Raw genomic sequence first — 10,807 nt, forward strand, 5'->3', positions numbered from 1 at the left:
ATGTTATGTAATGAAACAGTGATATTCAGAATAGAGAAAAAGAACTTCTCAGTGAATTCAGGAAGAAGGTACACTGGAAAGAATTACCATTGAAACTGGCCAAGCATAAGCTATCAGGCTCCAGGCCAGAACAAGGCAATCATGTAGGTTTTTAAAAGCAGGGGAAAGGTTTTCTGCTTTTAAGCAATAGGATCTAAATTTATCTTTCTACCCAAAATAGTCATAATTTAAATAATATTTTAGTCTGATTTTCTTTATCATCATGGCAAAACACTCTAACCAAGTGCAATTTAAGCAACGAACAGTTTTGTTTCAGCTTGCAAGTTACTGTCAATAGCTAAGAAAAGTCAGGACACAAGCTCAAGCAGGAACTTGAAGCAGAAACCATGGCTAAATCCTGTTTGCTCGCTTGCTAACAAGTTCATGCTTTCTCATATATTCCAGGACCAATGCCCAGGTAATAAGAAACTAGAAAAATGGTCCACTTGCCAATCTACTTGTCTAGCATGTATGAGGCCCTGGACTCTGGCCTCCACAACCAATTGCATCAGCTTAATTTTTAAAGAAGCTTACAGTTTTAGTCACTGGGTGATAGAAAGGGAAAGTGAAGTCATTGGGGAAAATGACTACTTGAGTATATGAAGATTGAAGTTTGAGGTGTGTGTGTGTGTGTGTGTGTGTGTGTGTGTGTGTGTGTATGAGAGAGAGACAGACAGACATAGACAGAGAAACAGAGAAGAAAATAAAGACAGAGACAAGAGACACAGATACAGAGAGACAGAAAAGAAGAAAGAAAACTAGCATAAACAATAAATAAAAACAAAATTTAGAATAAAAATACTTTAAATGACCAAGATAGAACTCATAATAATGAAAACAATGGAACATTTAACATAGCATGTGGTCAGAATTGTTTTCATAATAATGAAAACAATAGAACATTTAACATAGCATGTGGTCAGCAGCAGAGATGGTGACAGAGAAGGATCAATAAAGTCAAAGATAGCATTGACAGTATCCACAGTGGCGCACAGAGGGGGAACCTTGAGAGTCTTAGTTATGAAGATAGGGAAAGAAGTTTCAGCACTTCAGCTGCTCTTTCAGAGCGCCCCATTCAGTTTATCACATTCATGTCAGCTCACACTGGCCTGCACCTCCACTCCCAAGGGATCTGACCCCTTCCTTTCACCTCCAAGGGATCCATTCATATGTCATGTACACAGACGCATTTAAACAAAAATAAAAATGATACTTATATAATCAATCATGAAACCCCCAGGTTCTATTTGTGGGATGGGACACAACTGATTATGGAATTTATGTAAGTGTAAGCGTTACCATTAACAGAAATCTAAAGATACCAAGACAGAGTACCTTGCAATAGGATAAACAAATAGATCAATGGACTAAAATCAAGTCCAGAACAGGCTGCATAGTTGTGAATAGAAGCTCCAAGAAAACACCACACCTACGTTAAATACTCTACAAGACTGGATGACTAATCAGAGCTCTGTGGCCATGGAGAAAGATATATTGTAATTTCAGAGCCAAAATTATCTCTAGCTGTCTTCAGAACACTTGTAGCCACATTTTCCTCACCTCTGTGTCTGATATAAGACTCTTTTGATGTTTTAACGGTCAGGAAAACCTTTGACAATGTATGAACATAGGAGGCTCTGACATCTTCTAACCCAAAAGCTATGATTTTCATCAGATAGCATCTGAGACCTATAGCAGAGATGTCTCCATTTTGCTGTGACCAAGCCTACATGTTGTTTTCATCCACATACTTGGAAATTGCTTTGAGTTATGATCTTTATAGGAATGTGACTATAGGATTTCATGAAATGTTTTCTATGTCAGAACATCTTATTTGTGGTGAGCTGAATACATATTCCCAGGTTGTGGACACATATTTAACTCAAGAATTCTCTGTTACTCCCTTTGAGGTGACAGCTGTATGTTGCTTGGTTGCTATGATTACTTGTCTTGTCTATGAAGACATCTAAGCAGTTTGGTGGAGATAGGACACGAGATTTTTCAACACCTAGTGCTGATTGCCATTGCTAAGTAGTCTGACTTAGCAATAGGTGACTACTATTAGGTTCATAAAGCAATAAACTTCCAATTGTGGGTTTTAGAAGAAAGACTGAGTCAATTTTCTCTTATACTTCTTTTGGTACTCCTGGGTCATTGATCTAAACAAAGCTTTCTATTCTATTTTCTGTAATTCATTATCTTAGATTCTTCTCTGGTTGCTATGATAAATTATCCCAACAAAATTGACTGAGATGACAATGTTTTTGTTTAGTCTCACTGATCCCAGTGCAGACCAACATAGTAGAGAAGTCACAGCAGTGAGAAAGTGAAGCAGTTGATCTCATTGTTTCCACACGTAAGAAGCAGAGAAGGATAAATGAACACACAGTGTTTAGCTCTCTTTCTATATATACAGCCTGGGATTCCTTGCCTGGAGAACGGTCCCATCCAGAATTAACATAATCAAGATAATCCCCATAGGAATATGGACTATAATAGGTCTATTATTATATGAATTAAGTAGGTCTATTTTCCACATGGTTCTAATTTCTGCCAAGTTAACACTACCAACCATCACATTTAAGAACTGAAGAAAACAATGTTGTAACAGAAAAGTAACATCAGATAAGGCCGTCATATAGCCATAATGGAATCAGACCAAGAACAGAACAATGAACTTAACATCCCACCTAATAATCAAGTTTCAGCAAAGATCAAAAGACATATCATCTGTAAATGCAACTAGTACCCTGTCTCAGGGAACCTATCTAGTTTACATGTAGCTGTTACTTCTACAACTTTTGTGTTTCATGAAGGAAATATTAAAATCACAAGAATTATGACAGGGCATAAGTTGGATGTAGAGTAGTCCCCTTGAGTATTTCCCCAAACCTCTCATCTCAAGGCCTCCCCACATACTTGTTGAGAGTATACCATACTTCACCTAGCTTTCTGATTCTCTTGCAGGGACAGAAAAAAAAAGACATTTCATCAGATTGCAGTTAAAGTTCCAAAAAGTCAAAGGCTAGATGTTTTCAACAGAATGAACCACTAAAGAATGAGGTCAGGCTGTTCACCTTGACTTTCCAGATCTCAGCATTGCCTCTTTCATGTGCTTCCTTAGCACCATTGGCTATTACAGGAATTACATGAGACTAAGATGCCAGTATAGCTTATGTTAAAATTTTAATGCATCAAATCTCTGGGTTTCATGAGTGCTGTGATTTAGAACTAATTTTGAGGAAGTACCAAGTGTGGAGTCCAGGAAACAGGATGGATGTAAAGCCATAGGATTCAAATGCTTATAGTGCCATTTTTCAAGAAGCCTGAGACACTGTAGCCAGTAGCACTGGTCAACTTGGAAATGAACTCTGGAGTTGCTGACCCTGCCATTCAAGGAATAGAAATTAATATTATGGAAAAAAATGTAAAAGAACAGAACAGCCCTAAACAGAATTTTATAAAGTTACACAAACAGGTATAAAACACAGTTGAATAAAATTTCAACTTTCAGTTATAGGGGAAGCAAATCTAAAATACAAACTAACAAAGTACAATAACTGTAAAGCACTGACTCCACCTCTGAAGAAATAATATACAGTAAGGGCAGATGTGGAGAAAGTATTAATGTAACAATTAAAATATGCAGGACAGGACATGAAATAGCTTCTAAATAGCATTAAAAAAACATGAGTTTTAAAGAAAAAACAGGTAAATTCAAAATGAGGCTGTCTTCAGATGCAAAACATAAAACTTGCATGCCATCTGATTAATAATTGAAGCATCGTGGTATGAAGTATTGCTTCCTTTCTTACTTTAAGCTTAATAAACCTCTTGTCTATTAGGTGCAGAGAAACCCACCTAACCTGTAATGAAAATGGAAGGAATGAGCACAGTGGTGTAGCACATTCATATGGCAGGTTCTAGATTCACCCACTTCCAAAGCACACAATATTTCTGCACTTACTTACACAAAAGAAACAACTAAGAATTTTCCATTGCACTTGACAAAGTACTTTTTGTAGAATACATGCATTCGACATGTTTCTTCAAGTGAAATTGCTATTTCCCCCCTTAGGCACTTTATGGTACACATTCTGGGATTCATGTAGTATGATCATTTTTATATCATTCACTTGAGAGGATGAAAATGTTAAAAAGCATTAATGGCCTTTTAAAAAACACATTGCTCCCCCCCCTCTCTCTCCCTCTGTGTGTGTGTGTGTGTGTGTGTGTGTGTGTGTGTGTGTCAGAGTGAAACAGCTAACATTTATGACAATAGATACTGAAAATCTTTTTGACTAGCACAGCTGACACCCTGACCTGGGAAGATTGCTCAGCAAGCAGAGATGCTTATGCACAAGCTTGGTGTTCCTGGTTTGACCTCCAAAGACCACCAAAAGATGGTAGGACAGAATCAGCTCTACAGAGTTGTCTGTCCACTATTCTTTACAAGCAGTTTGTAGCACATGTGTCCCCAATAAAAATAGATAGACAGACTGATGATAGAAAAGACAGAAAAATGATAGATATTTTTAAAGAACAGCCTAAGTGTACTCATTGTCTATCATATACAACCATTTTATGATCTAGAGTTTGTGTGTGTTCATTTGGCCTCCAAACTCCTTCATACTACAGATCTGCTACTCTGAGATAAATTCTCACCTGGAAGGCTGTCTCAACACTTTTCATAAAAATGGACTTCTGGAAAGTGAAGGTCCCTTTCGATACACCAGGATCAGTGGCAACCTGAAGAGTGAGTGAGCTTTGGTGTCTGTCTTCCAGAAATTAACTGAACTGAGACAGGAAATGTGGACCTTAATCTAAGCTTGCTGACAAAACCTTCTAGTCATAACTGTGACAGGAAATGTGAACCTTGATCTAAGCTTGTTGACAAAAACTAGTCATCAGCTTTCCTGAAATATAGCTCTTCCCTCCTTTTCTGGCCTCATGCTGTTTAAATTGGCTCTGCAAGAAGAGGTTGACATTTGCCCTCTGAATTTTTCTACACATCACCTTGCTCTTTGCCCCCACAAGCCGTTAGAATGCAAATCAAAGGTACCATGAGCCAGCAGGGTGAAAAGAGGCAGTTAGGTAAGCACTGCTTTCTTCCTTCCCATTCCTATCATTAAATATCTGCAACAGGAACAAGACAGGAGGTCTTATTCATAGCTCAATATTATATCTCTTTTTCTATGCATGCCAGAAAGGGACTTGCCTGCAGTTTTATCAAAGTAAGATTCCCCATTTCTCAGGGCGAAATGTAGTTCTGCTCTGCCAATTTTGAGGATACAGTAAAACTTCCAATGATTTGGTAACCTTAACGTAACTTTTAGGCAAACTTACATCTAATTATTTTACATGGTATAGGGACAGGGGCCAACAGCATGTGCAGAAGACAGAAGGCAGTTTGTGGAATTGGTTCTCTCACTCTACCATGCCCTGGGTCCTGGGGAACACAGTTCAGATTGTCAGGCTCACTGGTAAGCACCTTTACTCTCTGGGCCAAACAACTAGCTCTTTTTTTAATCTTATTTTTTATAGGATATTTTATTTACTTTTATTTCAAATGTTATCCCATTTCCCAGTTTTCCCTTTGGAATCCCCCTATCCCATCCCCACTCCTCTTGACTTTATGAGGGTGCTCCCCCATCCTCCCACCCACTCACCCCCCGCCTGCCTCTCTGCCCTGGCATTCCCCTACCCTGGAGAAACAAGCCTTCACAGGACCGAGGGTCTCTCCTCCCACTGATGTCCAATAAGGCTATTGTTTGCTACATGTGTAGTTGGAGCCATGGGTCACTCCTTGTGTACTCTGTGGTTAGTGGTTTAGTCCCTGGGAGCTCTGGGGAGTCTGGTTGGTATTGTTCTTCCTGTGGGGTTAAAAACTCATTCAGCTCCTTCAGTCCTTTCTAACTCCTCCATTGGGAACTCAGTTCTAAGTCCAATTGTCAGGAGACAGCTATATTGGGCTCCTGTCAGCATGCACTTCTTGGCATCTTCAATATTGTCTGGGTTTAGTGGATATTAGCCCAAAATTTTGGAATACTAAAGATACAATTTACAGACCACATGAAGCTCAAGAATAAGGAAAAGCAAAGTGTGGATGCTTCAGTCCTTCTTAGAAGGGAGAACAAACAACTTAATCTCACTTTTACGGAGACAAGAAACAAATGCCACTGTGGTGAAGATAAAAATGTATTTAGTTCACAGACCTTTTGTTCTTTTTAAATTCAACAAAGGGACTCTATTAAATTCTCACAATGTGTAAAATACATTTTGACTTTCCACAATAGTAAATGATATTCTATATTAACCTCCTCTACTTTTTTATCTTCTCCTCCTGTTTTTTTCAAATCTCCCCACAAACCTCTGTTTTATTCTCACTCAAAGCTTTCAGATATGACATAAAATAATTATCTTTAGGGTCTGCCTCTTTCATGAATGACCTCCATCAAGTTTTGCACATTTTTTAAAGCAAAGTGTTAAATATTCTTATTAATGACTAAATAATGTTCTGTCATAAGTGTACATAACACATTCCCCTCATTAATTCCTCTATTGATGGCTACTTTGTCTATTTTGAATAGTGTAGTGGTAGATATAGGTATGTGTGAATCTCTGTAGTAAGCTTTGATTCTTTGGGTATATCCCTGAAAGTAGTATGAATGGAACATGTGGAGTTAATTTTAATTTCCTTCAAAAACATGTATATTGAGTTCTGTGGTGGTTGAACTAGTTTACATTGCCACCAGCAGTGTATAAGAGTTTCTTGTTCACTTCATTGTTGCCAGAAATTTCTGTATGAGTCCTTGAGGTAGCCATTTTAAAACTACTCTAGAGGGAAGTTTCACAGTCTGGGGTCCTTTTGATCAGTACTATTTCCCAGTTTCTCGGGTTCTTGCTAAGGAGAGATGCTCAAATTAGAGGATCAAAAAAGGGGATAGGTAGCTATTTTCTAATTATATAGTCAAAAGAACTTATGTATTCTATCATTCAGTGGAATGTCACTATGAAAGCTTACACTTTTTTATATTCTTTTGGAATCCTGAGTCTTCTAGGCACATCAATTCCCATCACTTATGATTTGAAACCATTATGGCTTGCCTTGACTAACTCATAACAAAACTACATTACCATCAATAGGGTAAATCCATCAATTATGCAAACCACAAAGGCTAACTGCAGCAAAGGAGAGGTGTCAAGTTTATCTCAATTCCAGATGCAGACCCTTTCTCTTCTCTCTTCTTTAGCTCACTTACTTAAACATATAGCTATTCAAAAGACAAGGAATGTGTCCACTCCCCTTTTCCCTTGGACATGCCTCTTAATTCTTTGATGTTTGGGAGGAAGGTCTGTTGGGAAATAAAGGCAGCTGGAGAGGGGAAGTTGAAACAGATATTATCAGGGCACACTGTATACATGCATGAAATTTTTAAAGAATAAAAAACCTAATGACTTGGGTATGGAAAGGGAGAACTGTTCTGCATGGTTTTTAGGACTGTTTATCAGTACAGACATTATGGGAAATTGGAGGGGTACTTTAAAAGAATTCATGAAACAGAATCACTGTAAGTTCTTTTATTGTACTAAATTGTTTTAGCTATACTGGATTTTTTGTTTTGACACAGGAAGTCAAAAATTGTTCTTTCAAGGTCTATAAAAATGCGGTGAAATTTTGATGGGAATTGCATTGATCTGTAGATTGCTTTGGGTAAGATGGCCATTTTTACGGTGTTAATCCTACTAATTCATAAGCAACAGAGATCTTTCCATATAATGACACTTTCTTTATATACTTGAAGTTCTTCTTGTATAGGTCTTTCACTTGCTTGGTTAGAGTTAAACCAAAACATTGTATATTATGTGTGGCAATTGTGAATATTGCTTCCTCATTGTCCTAAATTTCCCTAATTCCTTGCTCAGCCATTACTTGTTTATATAAAGGAAGGGTCTTGATGTTTTCAGTTAGTTTTGAATCCATCTACTTTGCTGAATATGTTTGTCAGCTGTAGGAATTCTCTGATAGAATTTGGGGGTCATATATGTGTATACTATCATATCTTCTGCAAATAGCTATTCTTTTATTTCTGTCTTTCCAACTTCTTTCCTCTTGATCTTATTTAGTGAAAACCATCCTGTATAATATCCGATATAATAAAATAACTTCTGAAAATGTCACTGCCATTTATTTCAAGGTATTCTACAGAGAAGTAGTAAGAAAAAAAACACAATGTATTGACATAAAACAAACATGCTGATCAATGAAATAGAAATGAAGACCCAGAAATAAACTCACATACTTATGGGCGCTTGATTTTTATCAAAGAAGCTAAAATCATACAGTGGTAAAATGAAAGCATCTTCAACAAATATTTCTGGTTTAACTATCTGGAAGTTTGCATGTAAAATAATGCAAGTAGATCCATATTTATGACCCAGCACAAAACTCAATTCCAAGTTCATTAAAGACCTCAACATAAAACCAATATACTAAATCTATTAGAAAAGAAAGTAGGGAATAGCCTTGACTGCATTGGTACAGGAGACAATTTTCTGAACAGAAGACTAATAGCACAGGCAATAAGATCAACAATAAATAAATGGGACCCCATAAAACTGAAAAGCCTCTGTAAGACAAAGAACATTATCAATAGGGTAAATGGCCAACTGTAGATTTGGAAAAGATCTTCATCAACTCTATATCTGACAGAGAGCTAATATCCAAAATATGTAAAGAAATCAAGAAAGTAGACACCAAAAATTTTAGTTTCTTGATTTTCCCAAGGTGAAGTTGACCTCTTTGTGATAGAGTTTTCTATCTATTATCCTTTTTAGGGCTGGATTTATGAACAGATATTGTGTAAATTTGTTTTTGTCCTGGAATATCTTGGTCTCTCCATCTGTGGTGATTGAGAGTTTTGATGGGTATAGTATCCCGGGCTGGAACTTGTGTTCCCTTGGGGTCTATATGATGTCAGTCCAGGATCTTCTAGCTTTCATATTCTCTGTTGAAAAGTCTGGTGTAATTCTGATTGGTCTGCCTTTATATGTTACCTGTCCTTTTTCTCTTACTGCTTTTAGTATTCTTTCTTTGTTTTGATCATTTGTTTTGACTATTATGTGTTGGGAAGAATTTGTTTTCTGATCCAGTCTATTTGGGGTTCTGTAGGCTTTTTGTATGTCTGTGGTCATCTCTTTATTTAGGTTGGGGAAGTTTTCTTCTATAATTTTGTTGAAGATATTTACTGTGCCTTTTAGTTGATATTCTTCACCCTCTTCTACACCTATTATTCTTAGGTTTGGTTTTCTCATTGTGTCCTGAATTTCCTGAAGTTTTTGAGTTAGAATATTTTTGATTTTTGCATATTATCTGACTGTTGTGTCTATGATTTCTATGATATCTTCAGCTCCTGAGATTCTCTCCTCCATCTTGCCTAAGGCAATCTACAAATTCATTACAATCCCCATCAAAATTTCAACCCAATTCTTCAGAGCATTAGAAAGAGCAATTTGCAAATTTATTTGGAATAATAAACAAACCTCAAGAACCAACCACTCTTTGGCATATTCTCGAAAAGATTTTTTACCATACCCCAAGGATATCTGCTTTACTATGTTCATAGCAGCTTTATTTGTGTAGCCAGAAACTGAAAACAACCCAGATGTCCCTCACTCCCCTCCCTCCAAAAAGATTAAAAAATGTGATACATTTACATAATGGAATACTCTGTTATTAAAAACAAGGACATCATGAAATCTGCAGGCAAATGAACAGAAGTAGAAAATTTCATCCTGAGTGAGGTAACCAAGACCCAGAATGATATGTATGGTATATACTCATTTACAAAGAACAGGTTAACTATGCTGTAATTCACAGAAGATAAGTAACAAGAAAGGCCCAAGGGAGGATGATTAAATATCACTCAGAAAGGAAAGTAAAATAGGCATCAAAGTATATGTAAAGAGAAAACGGGGGGAGGAGAACTCAGGTGGAGATCATGTGTGAGGAAATGGGGTAGGAGAGGGCTTGAATAAAAAGTAGAAATTTGTGAGGAGTGTCTTTGGGGCTATCAAGTTATCTGGGATGAGAGGAGACTCCCAGAAGTCTATGCGGTTACCCTAGCTGAGACTCTCAGCAGTAGAGAATATGGAGACTGAAGTGACCCCTCCTATAGCCAGGTGGGACTTCAAGTGGAGGGAGGGAGACACCAGCCACCCAGAAAACCTTTGGTCCAGAATTTCCCTGCCTATATAATGTACAGGGATAAGGATAAAGCAGATTTTGAGGGAATGGACAACCAATGGCTGACTCAATTTGAGACCCATTCCATGGTAGAAAGCCACCCTTTAACACTATTAGTGATACTCTGGCTATGCCTACACACAGGAGTCTAGCATAAATTCTCTCCTGAGAGGCTTCATTCAGCAGTGGATGGAAATAGGCAGAGACACACCCACAAACACCATGGAGAGCTTGGATAGTCCTGTAGAAGAGTTGAGAGACATATTGATGGAGCCAGAGATGTGTAGAACACCACAAGAAGACATACAGAGTCACCTAACCTAGAACCATGGGCGGCTCACAGAGACCGAACTGTCAACCGAAAAGCACAGAGAGGGTGGATCTAGACCCTCTACATATTAATTACAGATGATGGTCTTTATGTGGGTCGCCTAACAGTTGGAGTTGTGGTTGTCTCTGACACGGTCTTTATGTGAGTCCCCTAACAGTTGGAGTTGTGGTTGTCTCTGACACTATTGCCTT

This window comes from Micromys minutus (assembly GCF_963924665.1).
Source record: "Micromys minutus genome assembly, chromosome: 2".
Taxonomy (NCBI): Eukaryota; Metazoa; Chordata; class Mammalia; order Rodentia; family Muridae; genus Micromys; species Micromys minutus.